This window comes from Hyla sarda, chromosome 1 (genome assembly GCF_029499605.1).
Source record: "Hyla sarda isolate aHylSar1 chromosome 1, aHylSar1.hap1, whole genome shotgun sequence".
Classification (NCBI taxonomy): domain Eukaryota; kingdom Metazoa; phylum Chordata; class Amphibia; order Anura; family Hylidae; genus Hyla; species Hyla sarda.
In genome coordinates, this window is record NC_079189.1 from 293,699,817 (window position 1) to 293,720,472 (window position 20,656).

At 44.5% G+C, this 20,656-nt stretch overlaps 1 protein-coding gene across 15 annotated transcripts in view; it reads left to right on the forward strand.

The window, feature by feature from the left end:
* The window catches only part of LOC130267700 (uncharacterized), a 309,666-nt gene that overhangs the window by 79,060 nt on the left and 209,950 nt on the right, over positions 1-20,656 (forward strand). For 2 of the 15 annotated variants that reach the window (XM_056517795.1, XM_056517805.1), the window contains exon 2: positions 16,115-16,284. The exons of 12 other annotated variants lie outside the window; for them this stretch is intronic. The gene's annotated coding sequence lies outside the window, so the exon portion shown is untranslated. The remainder of the gene's footprint in view (positions 1-16,114; positions 16,285-20,656) is intronic. One more of the 15 variants, XM_056517830.1, reaches the window with a different exon arrangement.

Genomic DNA, 20,656 nt, shown 5'->3' on the forward strand with positions numbered 1-20,656 from the left:
GTGGGGGGTAAATTCTCACTGCACCCCTTATTACATTCCGTGAGGGGTGTAGCTTCCGAAATGGGGTCACATGTGGGGTTTTGTTTTTTGCATTTGTCAAAACCGCTGTAACAATCAGCCACCCCTGTGCAAATCACCTCAAATGTACATGGTGCACTCTCCCTTCAGGACCTTGTTGTGCGCCCCCAGAGCACTGTGTGGGTATCTCCGTAGTCGGGAGAAATTGCATTACAAATTTTGGGGGGCTTTTTTCCCTTTTACCTCTTGTCAAAATGAAAAGTATAGGGCAACACCAGCATGTTAGTGTAAAAAAATTATTTTTTTATACTAACATTCTGGTGTAGACCCCAACTTCACCTTTTCATAAGGGGTGAAAGGAGAAAAAGCCCCCCAAAATTTGTTAGGCAATTTCTCCCGAGTACAGCGATACGCCATATGTGACCCTATACTGTTGCCTTGAAATACGACAGGGCTCCAAAGTGAGAGCGCTATGCGCATTTGAGGCCTGAATTAGGGATTTGCATAGGGGTGGACATAAGGGTATTCTACGCCAGTGATTCCCAAACAGGGTGCCTCCAGCTGTTTCAAAACTCCCAGCATGCTTGGACAGTCAACGGCTGTCCGGCAATACTGGGAGTGGTTTTGCAACAGCTGGAGGCTCCATTTTGGAAGCAGTGGCATACCAGACATTTTGTGTATATGTAGTGTTTTTATACTTTTTATTTTATTTTGTGTTAGTGTAGTGTGTTTAGGGTACAGTCACACGGGTGGAAGATTACAGCGAGTTTCCCGCTGCGAGTTTGAGCTGCTGCGCAAAATTTGCTGCATCGCAAACTTGCAGCCTGATACTCACTGTAAGCCCCCTGCCCATGTGAATGTACCCTGTACATTCACAGGGGGGGGGGGGGGGGGGGACTTCCAGCTGTTGCAAAACTACAATTCCCAGCATGCACAGTCTATCAGTGCATGCTGGTAGTTATAGTTTTGCAACAGCTGGAGGCACACAAGATGGGAAACACTGAGTTAGGAAACAGACAATGTTTCCCAACCAGTGTGCCTCCAGTTGTTGCAAAACCACTGCTCCCAAACATTCTCTGGCATGCTGGAAGTAGTAGTTTGGCAACATCTTTAGAGCCAGATGTTGCCGAACTACAACTCCCAGCATGCTTGGAGTTGTAGTTTTGCAACATCTGGAGGACTACAGTTTGCAGACCACTAATACAGTGGTTCCCAATCTGTGCCCTTCCAGATGTTGCAAAACTACAACTCCCAACATGCCAAAACTGTCCAGGCATGCTGAGAGTTGTAGTTCTGCAACATCTGAAGGGCCAGATGTTCCAGAACTACAACTCCCAGCATGCCTGGACAGTAAGGGCATGCTGAGGATGTGTAGTATTTCAACATCTGGAAGGGTACAGTGGTCTCCAAACTGTGGACCTCCAGATGTTGCAAAACTGCAACTCCCAGCATGCCCAGACGCCAAGGGCTGTCTGGGCATGCTGGAAGTTGTGGTATAAGGGGACCAGATGGAGCAGTCCAGATCGCTTTACTGCGGTCTGGACTGCTGCAAAGGTCCCGCACTGCCGCCGAAGATCCACTCACTTGTCACCACCGCTGCCGTCTCCGCCGTCGGGATCTGGGTCTTCAGGGACGGGCCCCAGCACTCCCCCATCCCCTGGCGCGTCCTCCGGTCTTCCTGGCAGGGCAGGAGGAAGTAACCGTCCCTCCCCCCCCCCCCCCTGCGATTGGTCGGTTAGCTAACCGAGGAATCGCAGGGGATAGGAGGAGATGGCAGGCTTGCCACCTCGCTCCTATACTTCAGCATGATCCTGGCTGTCTGTGACAACCGGGATCATGCAAAATTACCGGGCGGTCAGGTCCCAGAGACCCGATCAGCCCGGTATCGCCGCAGATCGCAGAGGCGATTTCCCTCGCATTTCAGCAGGCATCCGCTTCCGATCTCTGCCCGGCGCGCGGCAGGGACCGGAAAACGCCATGACGTACTCATACGTCATGGGTCCTTAAAGCCCAGGGTGCGGAGACGTATGCATACTTCATGGGTCCTTAAGAGGTTAAAGCAACTAACTACTACAGTATTCAAAGGGCTGAAATATATCAGTCCATGTGTTTTGCAACAGCTGGAGGCACCCTGGTTGGGGACCACTGCTTAAAAGGAGAACTCCGCTGGCAAGCTTTTTTTCTTTAAAACAACTAACTTCTACAGTATTCAAAGAGCTGAAATATATCAGTCTGTGTGTTTTGCAACAGCTGGAGGCACCCTGGTTGGGGACCACTGCTTAAAAGGGGAACTCCGCTGCCAAGCTTTTTTGCTCATTGTCACACTAGTGCAAATCATATTTGGTGTGACAGTTGTGCAAGTTAAAAAAAACAAACTTTTTGGGCTGTTAAATAAAACCAGTCACTGTCAGTTCACGTCACAGTTGCCAGTTTTTTTTGCCTGCTGGGCAAATTGTGTCCCCCTAGTGCAAATCACATTTGGTGTGACACTTGTGCAAAAAAAAAAATACCTTTTTTGGCTGTGAAATAAAACCAGTCACTTCACTTCACATTTGGGAGTCTTTTGGCCCTTAGGGCTCATTAGACTTGTGCACTAGAAAAATTTTCATTTTATTTCGTTTCGTTTTTTCGTTTTGGAAAAAAATTTCGGTTCGGCAATATTTTCGGTTTAGATTTTTCGGATACATTCGGTATTCGGGTATTCGGGTTGATTTTTTTCGGATACATTCGGTATTCGGGTACATTCGGTAAATTTTTTATTTTTTTTGGACTTTAGCGATCCTAAAAAATTATGGAGATACCTTCTTTATTAAAATTTCGTAGGGTACCATAAAAAAATCATAATAAAAAAGATACAGTAGTGATGGAAAAAATTGTATCTAACGAAATGTATCTTTTTTATTATGAAATGTTTATTCATTTTTAAACAGGGATCAATTTATGTGAGCGGGTAAAGCACTAAAAATGTAGCCGACAATAGTAAAAATGTAGTGTGTGCGTGTTTTTCACTTTAAAAAAAATTTTTTTTTTAGGTAGTACTACTACTCCCAGCATGGAACACACTCTTCCATGATGGGAGTAGTAGTTACCTGTACTAATTGACAGATCGCAGGGGTCCCTTGCGATCCTCCTGTATAATGTATAGATGCGGCGGCCGCTCTTCTATGGTCCCCTGCACTCACGTATATATACACATATTCATATTTCCCGCAGAGCTGTGATTGGCCAGATGGTTCCAGCCAATCACAGCTCTCTGTGAGAAATAGGAATATGTGTATATATACGGCCGTGCAGGGGACCATAGGAGAGCGGCCACTGCATCCATACATTGTACAGGAGCATCACAGCGGGTGTCAGGAGTGATACCCCCAGTGATCTTTCCTTTACTACAAGTACTACTACTCCCAACATGGAGTACACTCTGCTCCATGCTGGGAGCTGTAGTACCAGCATTAATAGACAGATCGCAGCGGGTGTCAGAAGTTACACTCGCTGCGATATGTCTATTAATGCAGGTACTACAGCTCCCAGCATGGAGCAGAGCGTGAAGGGTGTACTCCATGTTGGGAGTATTAGTACCTGCAGTAAGGGACAGATCCCAGGGATGTCACTCCTCCTGACACCCGCTGCGATCCTCCTGATGTGAATGTCGGGATCAGCTGTTCTCAGGGCTACAGAGCCGGGAGAACAGCTGACGCTGAGCCGTAGGTATACATCGTATATCTACTGCCCAGCAAGAACTTCCAGTGAGCCTGCAATGTGTATAAAGTATACACATTGCTGGCTCACTTAACCCCTTGCTGAGCTGTGCGCTATGCGCAAGCCCAGCAAGGGAAGAGTTAACTTACACTGCTGGTCAGTGTAGGTTAACCCTTTGGGCGGTATACACTATATACAGCTATCTATAGATAGCTGTATACAGTGTATGCAGAAGACGAAGTTCAGCTTACTTCCCTCGAGTCCCGGGCAGGTCCATGTAGCCCCGCCCCCTAGTGATGATGTCAATAGGGGGGCGGAGCTACAGAAGGGAACAAGGCTAGTTAATCTGAAGCTCTGTTCACATTGTCCATTTTGTATAATGTGAACAGACCCTTCTGGCAGTGTCTACCCAGACAGGGAGACTCCAGCTGTTGCTAAACTACAACTCCCAGCATGCCCAGACAGCCAAAGGCTGTCTGGGCATGCTGGGAGTTGTAGTTTTGCACCAATTGGTGGCTCCCTGTTTGGGTAGACGGAAGCCGGTCTTATTGACGGAATGTGCTGAGAATGAAAATACGGGGAACCCTATGCGTTTTTTTTTTTTTATTTAAATAAAAAAATATAAAAAATAAAAAACGCATAGGGTTCCCCGCGTTTTCATTCTCAGCCAGATACCAACCAAACCGCAACAGCCTGATGTTACCAGGGTGGGCGAGGACCATTGTTACTGGCCCTCCCCAGCCTAAATAACGCCAGCCTGTTACCGCCTAGGCCCAGAAGCGCCATTTTTGACGCTCCGGGCCTGTTGGTACCGGCTCTTCCCGGCACCCCTGTGGCGGTGGGTACCGGGGTAATAATTGGGGGTTAGCGCTAGCTGTTTTTGGGGCTAGCACTAAGCCCTGACCTAGTAATGGATTCCGTCAATAAGACAGCTTCCACTACTAACCCTGAAAATTCAATAAAAAAAAAAAACACAACACATTGGAAAAATTATTTTATTTAAAAAAACACTCCCCCACAGCCCTCGTTAACCATTTTATTAAAGGAAAAAAAAAATAATCTGCCGTAATCCATCGAATCCGCAGTAATCCTCTGCATACACGGATCTGAAACGAGAAGAAAAAAAACCACAAAAAAAAAATGGTTATGACATTTCTGGCGCTGTCCGCTGGGGAGAGCACCCATGATGCAATGTCTACCCAAACAGGGAGCCACCAATTGGTGCAAAACTACAACCCCCAGCATGCCCAGACAGCCTTTGGCTGTCTGGGCATGCTGGGAGTTGTAGTTTAGCATCAGCTGGAGTCTCCCTGTCTGGGTAGACACTGCCAGAAGGGTCTGTTCACATTATACAAAACGCACAATGTGAACAGAGCTTCAGATTAACTAGCCTTGTTCCCTTCTGTAGCTCCGCCCCTAATGACATCATCGCTAGGGGGCAGAGCTACACGGACCTGTCCGGAACTCGAGGGAAGTAAGCGGACTTTGTCTTCTGTATACTCTATATACAGCTATTTATAGATAGCTGTATATAGTGTATACTGCCCAAAGGGTTAACCTACACTGTCCAGCAGTGTAAGTTAACTCTTCCCTTGCTGGGCTTGCGCATAGCGCACAGCTCAGCAAGGAGTTAAGTGAGCCAGCAATGTGTATACTGTATACACATTGCAGGCTCATTGGAAGTTCTTGCTGGGCAGTAGATATACGATGTATACCTACGGCTCAGCGTCAGCTGTTCTCCCGGCTCTGTAGCCCTGAGAACAGCTGATCCCGACATTCACATAAGGACAATCGCAGCGGGTGTCAGGAGGAGTGACATCCCTGGGATCTGTCCCTTACTGCAGGTACTAATACTCCCAACATGAAGCACACTCTGCTCCATGCTGGGAGCTGTAGTACCTGCATTAATAGACAGATCGCAGAGAGTGTAACTTCTGACACCCGCTGCGATCTGTCTATTAATGCAGGTACTACATCTCCCAGCATGAGGCAGAGTGTACTCCATGTTGGGAGTAGTAGTACTTGTAGTAAAGGAAAGATCACTGCAGGTATCACTCCTGACACCCGCTGTGATGCTCCTGTATAATGTATGGATGCGGCGGCCGCTCTCCTATGGACCCCTGCACGGCCCTATATATACACATATTCCTATTTCTCACAGAGAGCTGTGATTGGCTGGAACCATCTGGCCAATCACAGCTCTGCGGGAAATATGAATATGTGTATATATACGTGAGTGCAGGGGACCATAGAAGAGCGGCCGCCGCATCTATACATTATACAAGAGGATCGCAAGGGACCCCTGCGATCTGTCAATTAGTACAGGTAACTACTACTCCCATCATGGAAGAGTGTGTTCCATGCTGGGAGTAGTAGTACTACCTAAAAAATGTTTTTAAAAAAAGTGAAAAACACGCACACACTAAATTTTTATTATTGTCGGCTACATTTTTAGTGCTTTACCCGCTCACATAAATTGATCCCTTTTTAAAAATGAATAAACATTTCATAATAAAAAAGATACATTTCGTTAGATACAATTTTTTCCATCACTACTGTATCTTTTTTATTATGATTTTTTTATGGTACCCTACAAAATTTTTTATAAAAAAGGTCTCTCCATAACTTTTTAGGATCGCTAAAGTCCAAAAAAAGAATAAAAAGATTTACCGAATGTACCCGAATACCAAATGTATCCGAAAAATCAAACTATCTGTATCCTATTTATTATCTATGTTATCAGAATGAATTCTTTACGTTCGTTTACGGATAACGAATGCATTCGTTATTTACAGCATATGTTTGGGAAATAACGAATGCATTCGTTACTTTGCTATTCGTATTATCGTGGCTATTAGGGAATGTTCAAAATATGTTTTCGTGCATTCGGATCGGTCCGAATGCCCGAAAACGGTAAAATTCGGTAAATTAGACATTCGTGCCGAACCGAATTGCACATGTCTAGGGCTCATTGTCACACTAGTGCAAATCATCTATGGGGTGACCGACCACAGTGTAAATTTTTTAAAAGAAAAATAAAACTTTTTTGGCTGTGAAATTAAATCAGTTAGTTCACTTCACACTTGGGAGTTTTTGGGCCTGCTGGGCTCATTGTCACACTTGTGCAAATCATATGAGGTGTGACCGTAGTGTAAATTTGAAAAAAAAAAAAAATCCTTTTTTTTTGCTGTGAAATAAAATCAGTCAGTTCACTTCACACTTGGGAGTTTTTGGGCCTGCTGGGCTCATTGTCACACTTGTGCAAATCATATGAGGTGTGACTGTAGTGTAAATTTGAAAAAAAAAATCATTTTTTTGGCTGTGAAATAAAATCAGTCAGTTCACTTCACACTTGGGAGTTTTTGGGCCTGCTGGGCTCATTGTCACACTTGTGCAAATCATATGTGGGGTGACCGACCATAGTGTAAATTTGAAAAAAGAAAAAAAAAAAACTTTTTTGGCTGTGAAATAAAATCAGTTAGTTCACTTCACACTTGGGAGTTTTTGGGCCTGCTGGGCTCATTGTCACACTTGTGCAAATCATATGTGGTGTGACCGTAGTGTAAATTTAACAAAAAAAATACAATTTTGACTGTAATAGATTGAATAGCAGTTAGTTGTCTGCAAGCGTGTGTGTCAGGCCTGCAGTGTCTACGCTACGTCTACGTCTGTCAAGGACATGTCTGAGCGTAAGATGCCAATGTCACAAGGTCACCCCCTAGCCCGGCGTCTGACAGCTGGCTTGTCTGAACTCATAGCCCGCCAGCTTTTAAAAAAAAATGTAAAAAAATAAAATAAAAATAAAAAAGAAATTTAAAAAAATAGCTGAAAATTTTTTCCCGCTATTGGGACACCGCAGTGGAAGGTACCTGGCCAAAATTTCTTTGCACGAAAGGCAATCCCCAACCGGTACTCGATTGTGCAACAGGAAGTAATGGCATGTCTGGCACACAGTGTTGGGGCAAGGGTCCATCTGACCACTGATACCTGGTCTGCAAAGCATGGTCAGGGCAGGTATATCACCTACACTGCGCATTGGGTAAACCTGGTGATGCTGTGCAAGGTTGCCACGGTGGATTTTGAATGAAGACTGGCCTCTTGAAGCTGATTGGTTGCTCGCTGCTGGATGGTATGGGGGCGACCAATCAGGAACGTGCCGTACATGGCTGTGTACAGTTACGCTGTCATAGGAAAAAGTCGGTGAGGGGATGTCATCCAAACATGGGCATGGGGATGGTAGGCTTAACTCTGATTGGCTGTTCGGGATGTCGAGTGAGCCAATCAGAGAGGGGACGTATGAGTTCAGGTTGCAAGTCTTTGCCGCTGGTGGCGGCAGGTTGTCTTTCAAATCTTTCAGCCAATCGCTGCTGGGCAGGTCCGGGCAGCGACCAATCAGGTTAAAGATGTATAATTCCTCTTTGGGGGATTCCTAGAGGCATCGGAGGCAAATCTTTTTTGAAGAATTTGACCAATCGCTGCTGGGCAGATCCGGGCGGCGACCAATCAGGGATGAGACGTGTATTTCCTCTTTGGAGGATTCCAAGAGGCATCGGCAGCAACAATTTTTTGAAGAATCCGACCAATCACGTTCCGTCTGGGTAAGATGGCGACCAAGGATGACTTGCATGACTTATCCGCCACCAACTATGGTTCAAGCCGCAATGTTTTAGGGCACTTTCTGGCTGGGAAACAAACAGAATTTTTTCTGGCTGCTGCTACAGCAGCGGCTGCAACAATACCAAATTTTTCAGCTATGTGTACATGCCTAATTTTTCTGACCTCTGGTGCTGCACTTTTTCTGCTGCTGCAATTTTTCTGGCCGCTGCTACAGCAGCGGCTGCTACAATACCAAATTTTTCAGCCATGTGTACATGCCTAATTTTTCTGGTACTCTCTACTGACATCTCTGTCCATCATGCCAGTGAGGCGCTTGATTTGCGACAGCCCAACACGTTGGAATTCAACACTCCTAATATTCGACCGCTTGCTCCAACAAGAAAAAGCTGTTAACGAATATTTGTATGACCGGGGTGCTAGGACATCATCTGCAGAATTTTTTTGCCACGTTACTGGACGCTCATGCGCAATGCCTGTAGGCTCATGCATTCTTTTGAGGAGGTGACAAACCTAGTCAGTTGCACCGAAGGCACCCTCAGCAATATCATACCATTTGTTTTCCTCCTGGAGCGTGCCCTGCGAAGAGTGCTGGATCAGGCAGTAGATGAGCGTGAGGAGGAAGAGTTGTGGTCACCATCACCACCAGAAACAGCCTTATCAGCATCGCTTGCTGACCTGCGGCAACGCTGGAAGAGGATTGTGAGGAAGAGGAGTCAGAGGAGGAATGTGGCTTTGAAGAGGAGGAGGAGGAAGACCAACCACAACAGGCATCCCAGGGTGCTCATTGTCACCTATCTGGTTCCCGTGGTGTTGTACGTGGCTGGGGGGAAGAAGATGATACCTTCCCTGACATCACTGAGGACGAGGAACAGGACATGAGTAGCTCGGCATCCAACCTTGTGCAAATGGGGTCTTTCATGCTGTCGTGCCTGTTGAGGGACCCTTTTATTTTGAAAAGGATTTCTTTGTGTTTTTCACCGTCCTGCATTATAGAGTCTTCTGGACTTTATGATAATTTAAACTTGAATTTTAAAGAGTACTAACCATTACACAAAGGAACGCTTGTTGCGTGTGATTTTTTAAAGGAAATCTGTCATCAGAATCACCCGCACTAAACCTGTTACACAGGCTTGTAGTGCGGGTGATCCTAATTAAAACGCTTCTTACCTGGTTAAAAATGGTTCAGCGGTTCCTCAGATATCTTTATATTTAGTTTTCTGTTATTCCCTGGCTTGGGACTAAGTGGGAGGTGTTATCATCTGGGACTCGGCTACACGTCATTCTAGCTGGGCGGAGCGGCCGCCCGGCTCATGAATATTCATGAACTTATCCTCGTAGTCTAACTCCTTTTTCTAGGTCTGGTGGGGAGAGCCGCGAGGATAAGTTCATGAATATTCATGAGCCGGGCGGCAGCTCCGCCCAGCTATAATGACGTGTGGCCGAGTCCCAGATGATGACACCTCCCACTGAGTCCCAAGCCAGGGAATAACAGAAAACTAAAAATATAGATATCTTAAGAAGCGCTGAACCATTTTTAACCAGGTAAGGAGCGTTTTAATCAGGATCACCCGCACTACAAGCCTGTGTAACAGGTTTAGTGCGGGTGATTCTGATGACAGATTTCCTTTAACTTTAATTTTTTTTAAAGTAAAATACAGAGAGGGAAGAACTCTGTTTCTTTATTTGATGAAAAATGTTATTTAGAAAAGAATTTCTTTGTGTGTTTCTCCGTCCTGCATTATAGAGTCTTCTGGACTCTTGGATATGCGCTTGTTCTTATTTTTCAGCCATGTGTACATGCCTAATTTTTCTGGCCTCTGGTGCAGCACTTTTTCTGCTGCTGCAATTTTTCTGGCGGCTGCTACAGCAGCGGCTGCAACAATACCAACTTTTTGAGCCATGTGTACATGCCTAATTTTTCTGGTACTCTCTGCTGACATCTCTGTCCATTTTAGCAACCGTGCATATTAGATGTATTCTAAGGGTAGCGTGGTGGCTCAGAGGTTAGCACTGCTGCTTTGTAGCGCTGGGGCCTTGGGTTCAAATCCCACTATATGCTGCCTAAAGGGGGGCTCTAACTATGTGCTGCCTAATATGGGGAAATCTATGTGCTGCCTTAAGGGGGGCTCTAACTATGTGCTGCCTAAAGGGGGGCTCTAACTATGCGCTGCCTATAGGGGGATCTAACTATGTACTGCCTAAAGGGGGGCTCTAACTATGTGCTGCCTAATATGGGGAAATCTATGTGCTGCCTAAAGGGGGGATCTAACTATGTGATGCCTAAAGGGGGGCTCTATGTGCTGCCTAAAGGGGGCTAAAGCACGTTATTCCAAAGAATTTAGGAATGTTAGGTGATTTATGCCCTTTATGGATTAAAACCAGACTCTGCATCAATTATGTAATTTTCCATGGGAGTTTTGCCATGGATCCCCCTCCAGGTATTAGTCCCCTTGAAACAACTTTTAAATCACTATTGTGGCCAGAGAGAGTCCCTGTGGGTTTTAAAATTCGCCTGCCCATTTAAGTCAATGCCGGTTTGCGAACATTTGCGGAAGTTCGTGTTCGCCGTTCGCGAACCGAAAATATTATGTTCGCGACATCACTAATAATGAACCGTGTCCCCGACGCTGCGTCTCCCCACCGTAGTTGATCATCAGGAAGACTCAGTGTTCACTTGACTATGAGCAAAGAGGCAGTGGCCATTGCTTCATACTTACTATGCCTATGTTACCAGTACCTGTTAATTTGTGCCTAGTTTTACTTTTACTTATTCATCACTCAGTGCACTTTGTGCACTTTCCAAGCACCTTACACATCTGTAATGATTTAATCTTGCTACATTTTGCATAATTCATCTATGTGATTAGGGGCTTTACAGAATAAGATTAAGGCACCAGAGACATGAGGGTCGCCCTTTCTAGGGTGAGTGCCCCAGTTACGTGTCAAACAGCTAGGGGATTATATAGGGCCAGATATTGGGGGCCACCTCTACCCACCCCCTAATGGTTATAAAGGGTAGATTAGGGACAGAACATACCACTGTATTATTTGTCCCAGACACGCTATTGCCAGTTATGCTACCTCTGTATACGGTTTTCCCTAATACAGTCATGGCCTTAAATGTTGGCACCCCGGAATTTTTTTTTGAAAATGAAGTATTTCTCACAGAAAAGGATTGCAGTAAAACATGTTTTGCTATACACATGTTTATATCTTTGTGTGTATTGGAACTAAACCAAAAAAGGGAGGAAAAAAGCAAATTGGACATAATGTCACACCAAACTCCAAAAATGGGCTGGACAAAATTATTGGCACCCTTTCAAAATTGTGGATAAATAAGATTGTTTCAAGCATGTGATATTCCTTTAAACTCACCTGGGGCAAGTAACATGTGTGGGCAATATAAAAATCACACCTAAAAGCAGATAAAAAGGAGAGAAGTTCACTTAGTCTTTGCATTGTGTGTCTGTGTGTGCCACAGTAAGCATGGACAACAGAAAGAGAAGAGAACTGTCTGAGGACTTAAGAACCAAAATTGTGGAAAAATATCAAAAATCTCAAGGTTACAAGTCCATCTTCAGAGATCTAGATTTGCCTTTGTCCACAGTGCGCAACATTATCAAGAAGTTTGCAACCCATGGCACTGTAGCTAATATCCCTGGGCGTGGACGGAAGAGAAAAATTAATGAAAGGTGTCAATGGAGCATAGTCCAGATGGTGGATAAGCAGCCCCAAACAAGTTCCAAAGATATTCAAGCTGTCCTGCAGGCTCAGGGAGCATCAGTGTCAGTGCGAACTATCCGTCAACATTTAAATGAAATGAAAAGCTATGGCAGGAGACCCAGGAGGACCCTACTGCTGACACAGAAACATAAAAAAACAAGTCAAATTTTGCAAAAATGAACTTGAGTAAGCCAGAATCCTCCTGGGAAAGCATCTTGTGGACAGATAAGACCAAGATAGAGCTTTTTGGTAAAGTACATCATTCTACTGTTTACCGAAAATGAAATGTGGCCTACAAAGAAAAGAATACAGTACCTACAGTGAAATATGGTGGAGGTTCAATGATGTTTTGGGGTTGTTTTGCTGCCTCTGGCACTGGGTGCCTTGAATGTGTGCAAGGCATCATGAAATCTGAGGATTACCAATGGATTTTGGGTCGCACTGTACAGCCCAGTGTCAGAAAGCTGGGGAAAGCTGGGATTGCATCCGAGATCTTGGGTCTTCCTGCAGGACAATGACCCCAAACATACGTCAAAAAGCACACAGAAATGGATGGCAACAAAGCACTGAAGAGTTCTGAAGTGGCCAGCAATGAGTCCAGATCTAAATCCCATTGAACAACTGTGGAGAGATCTTAAAATTGCTGTTGGGAAAAGGCGTCCTTCCAATAAGAGAGACCTGGAGCAGTTTGCAAAGGAGTGGTCCAACTTTACGGCTGAGAGGTGTAAGAAGCTTATTGATGGTTATAGGAAGCGACTGATTTCAGTTATTTTTTCCAAAGGGTGTGCAACCAAATATTAAGTTAAGGGTGCCAATAATTTTGTCCAACCCATTTTTGGAGTTTGGTGTGACATTATGTCCAATTAACTATTTTTCCTCCCTTTTTTGGTTTAGTTCCAATACACACAAAGGGAATAAACTTGTGTATAGCAAAACATGTGTTACTGCAATCATTTTCTGTGAGAAATACTTCATTTTCTAGAAAAATTTCAGGGGTGCCAACATTTAAGGCCTTGACTGTATTTACAGGTGCTGGACTAGTAAAAGTACAACTCCCAGCATACCCGGACAGCCAAAGGACTGGAGGGTCACATCTGGAGGGCCACAGTGTGAAGACCACTGATCCACCTAAAGCTTACCCTGTCTGTGCTTAACCTTACCAACAAAGCGCCGCTGCACCAATCGCACCGCCACTGCCCCACCCCTGCACAGACCACATACGTTTCCCCGCTCTGCCCAGATTATCATGTGGTGGCAGAGCGGGGGACCGTATCTTTAAATTACCCGTCCCATGCTGTGATTGGTCGGTCATTCCCGACCGACAAATCACAGAGATGGGAGAAGTGGCACCAATTACCCTTATGCCAGAAACCTGATTGACCCAGAAAAGCCATATATATATATATATATATATATATAGCATGCAGAATTGACCGGCCAATCACGGATATCGCCAATAAGGGGGGTCTCAAGACTCCCCTAGGTGATGCGTTGCCATCCCAGCCCAATCACCGCACTGATAGTGGTGGTGATCGGAAACATTGCATGGCATAAATGTTCATAGGGTGGGTATATCTAAACCTGGTAATGCTGACCATCTTTTGCAAATGCAATATAAACAATTGCTGAAAATGTGCAACAATTTTTCATCAAAACCTATACAAAAACCATTAATAAATTCCCTCCCTTGTCTTTATCGTGTCAGAAAACACCTTGCTCTTTTATATTATAATTGGTTGTTGGAGCTTGCCCAACCATCTGGTTTCAAATGATTTTGATGTAACATTAGTGATATATAGCTAATAGGAGGAGTATGTGTTTACGTATTGGTCATTTGTATAGGTACGTTTCACGTTTGTCTTTTTTTTCAGTGATAGCTCGTTGCTAGTGGAAAACATTCCCCATGTGTTTTTTCTCTGATTGATGTGTGGCCTTAGAGTAAAGTTTAATGATTACATACGTTTCACGGTCCAGTTTAGCCCCCTGCCAGCTGTACCATCTGTTTCTAAATAAAGATCAATGTTTGATGTGGAGTCATAATTACAGTTTAGGATGGATTTACATTATCTGTAGTTTGCATTATTTCCTAAACGCATTACCTGTTCTGGTAATAGCTCACTGCTTATAAGATGACATCTTTTTCATTCTATTCCACATCCAAATAGGTTAACCAAAAATAAGCTTTAGAAAACAATAACACATAATGTTGTACTGCCAGGTTATCCAATAGGAGTTTTGTCTGGATCAGGGAATGATCTAATATGCATGAGGGGCAGGCAAAAAAACAGGTATGTTTGTTGGATTTCAATACGCCTGATTTATTTTCTCTAAATAAGCCCTAGCCAATGGTGTCTGCCAGCAATTTATCCCTTTTGCCCAATAGTGTTGAACACGAATATTTGTAATGCAAATTGTTATCGCGAATATCGGCACTTTGCAATTTTGTGAATATTTAGAATATAGTTCGTAATGACGAATATTCGTTTTCTTTTTTTTCACATGCAAATTTTTTTGCAAATTTTCGCATGGAAAAGTAAGTGAACGAACATAGCGAATATGCGAATTTCGCAAACATAGGACGCATAATCGTCAATATATTTGCGAAATAACGCGAATTCGAATATGGCCCCTGCCGCTCATCACTACTGCCCAATGAAACATAACTTCGGTGGGCAAGTGTGTAGCTGTCATATCTAACTTTAGCTACTAGACTGCTACTAGCTAAATTCTGTCATACTGACTAGTGTGTACACCCATTGCTGGTTTATACAAGAGGATGAAATAAAACCTGTGTAAACTGAGCTATAAAGGTCTACTATAGAGACTTTCCCTCTGTGACTTTCCTTCATCTTTCACTTCCTGTGCTGTGCCAATTCCTAGAACAAAGGGCAGTACAGTAGTAGATCTGTCACATCTCACAGCTTCTATCTCTCTTCTGTGTTTATATTCCTAAAGCTCTTTATGTGAAAGCTTTAAAGCTTAGGCTAGATGTAGGGGGAGGTTAAAGGGTGGGGGTGCTGCCACTTTTCAGGTGTGTTTCCTGTCTTTGCCTTTGATGTGGTGTCTCTAAGGTCAATGAGTTCACACAAACTTTGAATATTTAACATTTTTAGACCCAGTTTACGGCAAACACATTTTTTTCTAAATTGCCAAGTCTTCAAGTCACCACACCCCATCCACACAAACCCCCTCATAACTATTCACTGGGATTTTTATCAGTAGGGAACAGACATTGGCACGTGTTTTAAATAAATGATACTTAGCAGACTATAATAGTATGCTGTTTAAGCTGCTATTGGTATTAATGCAAACTTATAATATACATTGTATAGCACAGTGCTTGTCAAATTTAGACCTTTGGACCAAGGATATAAGTATAATTATGTAAAGATGTGTAGGCACAGATGTGTTCTTTCTATCATAACAACCATATTGTGTAGACTTGCAGAGTTTTCTACAAAGTGGCCCCTAACAGGATAGGAATTTAACTTGCTATAACTTCATCTGGTGAACAAATTCAAAAGAAGGGTAAAGTAAAGATGGAGGTGTCATCCAATAAGGTCTAATGTATTGTTTATCTTAAAGCAATTCATTTTGATTATAACTAATTTCATGACATTGGATCGGTTGGGGTCTGGGTTCTGATGACCCAACAGATCCTTAGAACTAGATCAGGCTTTTGACTGAGCAGTTCTCTTCCTGCTGTTCCCTTGCTGCAATAAAAGTCACAAAGGCAGAATGGCATGGTTAGCAGACAAGGGTGAATGAAAATGAATGAAAGGGGAAAAAGGGTGGAGGGGAAAAAACAACAGGCTCTTTGTCCCGGGCAGCAAAACACTAAATAACTGGTCACAGTCTCTGCTATGGTTCCACCTGTCTACCATTTAGAATGAAAACTTTTTAAATCTTTTTTATTTTTTTTTGGGGGGGGGTCCGCTGTTCAATGTGCTTACTGATATACGGTAGTAATATAGGAGAATTTTAGAAATTTATATGATGCTGTGGGGCTGCTAAAACTAGAATGTAAACAATTCTTACCTAGTCTGGTTCCTTTTAGCTTCCAGTCCAGCGATCCCTGGTCCCCTCAACCTGCCCACTCAGTGTTTGTCTCAGCCAATAATTTGTTGAGCGGCCAGCTCCTGCTCTTATGCCTTTTGTCAGAAGCATCTGAGAAGCTCTGAGAAACCGGCAGTCAGTGGACCAGAATCTGTGGGGCAACAGGGGTAGGTAAGTAATTGTTCTTTTTTTTAACAGCCCTAGTAACATATGAAAAAAATACACTTATATTAAATCTGTATAGTTTTTGCTATGTTTTACAACTAAAATAAGTCACTTTTCTATCCATGTTATCTGTAAAGCGAAGTCACAAAAAAATAACTGCAATTCTGGTAATGGGGACAGGAGTGCAATTATTAAATCTCACCTTACATGTGAGTCTATGTGATCTATCTCATTCAGTGTTGTAGTGGTGTGCAATTTATAGGCCCAACCCTTGCAATATAGAACAAATAAACATTGACATAACATAAAAATTGGTTTTATGCCACATGGGTTCTCCCATCACTGCACGACTGTACATCCAAAAATAGAAAACCCTTATAACCTTATAACTGCTATTACATCTCCCTCACTACTACCAATATTTGAAGCTAACAAAAAAAAAAATCTGCTGAATGCTCAAATTACAAACTTGTGTCTCATGGAATGAACTAAATATCTAAGACAATTATTAATTAAATACTTGAATACCCAATTTAATACTCTAGAAAGACATACTCATAAGTAAAGTTTTTATTTTTGAAATATAAAGTAACAACATTACAGCACTATCACCCCTGAAAATACCTGTGACTTAAAAAAAAACATGTAGTTGTGGTCGGGGCTCCAAGCGTGGACAGGCTGTCTGACTAATAAACAACAATACGTAACAATGCTAATGACGATAATAATAATAACAATAGAGATGACGATAATAATATAATGATCACGGTAATAATGATCACAACAACTGTAATCAGATTACAACGATAAAGAACAAAATTAATAACATACCTATAGCGGTCAGAAGTGTGCCCAAAACCGCGACCGTGGACTTGGCCTATAGAGGGCCAAAAAACCTTGCAGTAATCCAGAAACTAATTATCACATACCTCCCGAACACCTGCCATAGTTGAATTCGGAGAAATGATTATCAAGTACCAGGAACCACGTAATCACGACCCCCCCTCTGCTTAGAGGTGCTGGAGTGTACCAATTCTCGTTTCTCCTCCGATCGATCGGCCGTAAATGGTGAATCCGCACCTGTATGAAATGCTGATATTAACAGGCTAGTTATAGTCATAACCTCTTGCAGGGGCCAAGCCAAAAAGGGCCAAAAAACACTAACAACATCCTTTGATTCCCTACCACCACCTGTCAGTGACACTATTGCTCCGAAGACATGTCAGTAAAAATTGCGCAGTGCTTTACCCTGCAGACGTGGCAGGCAAAACAGCTATACTACCGCCTATGAGTCTTGATATTATTGCACTGAAGATGAGTCAGTAACAATAATTGTGCAGTGTATCCCCCTGCAGATGTGGCAGGCACTTTGGGACTACTGCATCCTAAGAGTCTTTTTATGGCTCTAGTAACGTGTTAGTAGCAATGCAGTGTTTATCCCTACAGACATGGCAGGCATAGCCAGTCTTGTACCCTATACAGGACATGATATTATTGCTCTAAAAAGGTGTGAGTAAACATAATTGCGCAGTGCAACCCTCTGCAGACGTGGCAGATATAACAGGTATACTACTGCATGTAAGCCGTGATATTGTCACTCTGAAAAGGTGTCAGTAACAACAATTGCAGTGCATCCCCCTGCAGTCGTGGCAGGCACAATGGATATACTACCGCCTATGGTTTTGATGTTTATGCTATGAATGTCAAACAACAATAATTATGCAGTGTATCCCCTGCAGACATGGCAGATGTACAGGTATACTACCGCATGGTTCGTAATATTATTGCTCTGAAGAGGTGTCAGTAACAACAACTGCAGTGCATCCCCCTGCAGGCGTGGCAGGCACAATGGGTATACTACCACCTATGTTTTTTAATGTTTATGCTATGAATATCAAATAATAATTACACAGTGCATCCCCCTGCAGACGTGGCAGATGTACAGGTATACTACTGCATGAGTCGTGATATTGTTGCTCTGAAGAGGTGTCAGTAACAACAATTGCAGTGCATCCCCCTGCAGACATGGCAGATGTACAGGTATACTACCGCATGAGCCGTGATATTGTTGCTCTGAAGAGGTGTGTTACAGTGTGCGCTCCAGTCCCCGCTCCTGGACCAGAGCGCTTACTGCCCTTGTCCCGGTCCACTAAGTCCCTGCGCGTCTCGGTCAGACACGGTGACCGGGAACGCAGAGTGATCCCCGAAGGGGATGCGGTTAGCGTGGCGGGAGGTTCCTGCTCACGCGCCGCATCCCGACACTGTCCCCTACCTTCTGTGGCTCCTCGTCTCCCCTCTGTGTCCCTAGAGAGCGTCATGAAATTTAAAGGGCCAGTGCACCATTAATTGGTGCCTGGCCCAAAGTCTTCTATAAATGGTTCCTGCCTCTTCCTGCCCTTGCCGGATCTTTGTGCCTCGTGTCAAGAGAAAGCGTTCCCTGTTATTAAAGTGTTCCCTGCCTGTTGCCGACCCTTGCCCATGACCACCGCCTCTGAACCCGTGCTGTCTGCCTAGACCTGTTGCTAGTGATTCTGTGCCGCCTGCCCTGACCTTTGCTACGTCTGACTACGCTTCTACCTGTTCCTCCTGTACCACACTATCTCAGCAACCAGAGGGGTTGAGTCGCTATCTGGTGGAACGACCTGGGGGCTACCTGCCGCAGCAAGACCATCCCGCTTTGCGGCGGGCTCTGGTGAAGACCAGTAGCTTCTTAGATTCCGTTCCCTGGGTACGGCCCATGCCCTCACTCCTCTGGTCCAGTGGATCCACCTCCAGTCCCCTGTCCGGGCCGTTACAGTAAGATCCGGCCATGGATCCCGCTGAGGTACCTCTTCCTTGCCTTGCTACCGTAGTGGCTACCGTAGTGGCTCAGCAGACGCAGCAGATCGCCCAGCAAGGTCAACAGCTGGCCCAGTTGACCGCCATGGTACAGCAGCTCCTGCCTGTCCAGCAACAGCCGTCTCCTCCACCTATGCCGGCTGCTCCGCCTCAGCCAGCAGCTGTCTCCTCTTCCAGAATCCGTTTGTCCTTGCCTGACAAGTATGGCGGAGATCCTAAGCAGTGCCGTGGGTTCCTGTCGCAGTGCTCACTCCACCTTGAATTAATGGCCGACCAGTTTCCGTCTGAACGTGCCAAGGTGGCCTTCATTCTCAGTCTGTTAACCGGGAAGGCCCTGGCTTGGGCTACACCTTTGTGGGACCGCTCTGATCCAGCCAGTTCCGCAGTGTGTTCGAGGAACCTGCCCGGGTGTCCTCTGCAGAGACTGCTTTGCTGAACCTGACCCAAGGAGGTTCTACCGTGGGTGATTACGCTATCCAATTCCGCACTCTTGCCTCCGAGTTGAATTGGAATGATCATGCTCTATGTGCCACGTTTAAGAAGGGACTATGCAGTGAAATCAAGGACGTCCTGGTGGCACGTGAGATGCCATCTACTCTTAGTGAGCTTATACTGCTGGCCACTAGGATTGACAAGCATTTGCTGGAGAGAAAAGAGGAACAGCGTCCAAGACGCTATCCTCAGCTGGCTCCGGTTTTTCAGCATCCACCGCATCCCTTCTCTGGGCCTCCCGCCGTGGAGGCCATGCAGGTGGATCAGTCTCGCTTGACCCCTCAAGAACGGAGCCGTCGTAGAAATGAGAATCTGTGTCTGTACTGTGCTAGTACCGAGCACTTCCTTAGAGACTGTCCTCTCCGTCCTCCGCGTTCGGGAAACACACGTACCTTGTGAACGTGGGAGAGGCGTTGCTAGGTGTGGATTCTTCCTCTCCACGTTTTACACTATCAGTACAGCTCACTGTGCCTGCCAAGTCTACCTTCACTGCTGCCGCCTTCTTGGATTCAGGATCTGCCGGCAATTTCATCTTCGCCTCTCTGGTTGACAAGTATCAGATTCCTGTTCACCGTCTGCCCAAGCCTTACTTCATCTCTACTGTTAATGGTGAGAGACTTTCCACTACAGTGCAGTACCGCACGTCACCTTTGCAGACGGACATTGGCATCCTGCATACCGAGAGTGGAATTCCCCACTCCATGTCCATCAGGGGAGGCCCCTTCCACTGAATGGACTTAGTATCACAGAAAAGAGATATCAAGTCTATTGACCAAATTATCAATCACAGAAAATTTTACTTTTACATAACTTTTAATTTCAAGTCCATAAAACAAGGGGTACCACAAAAACATTCGCTAACCAAAGATTAAACAAACCTATCGGCGCATCTTTTTTTCTTTTTTTCTCGTCTGATAAAGCATATAACACAGATCGTAACTATCCACCTAGAATTTTTTTTTTTTTCCTTTTAGTGTGTTAGATGCTACAACAAACTACCAAAACAGTTATGAGATAGAGAAGTATACACAATGGGGTTTATTTACTA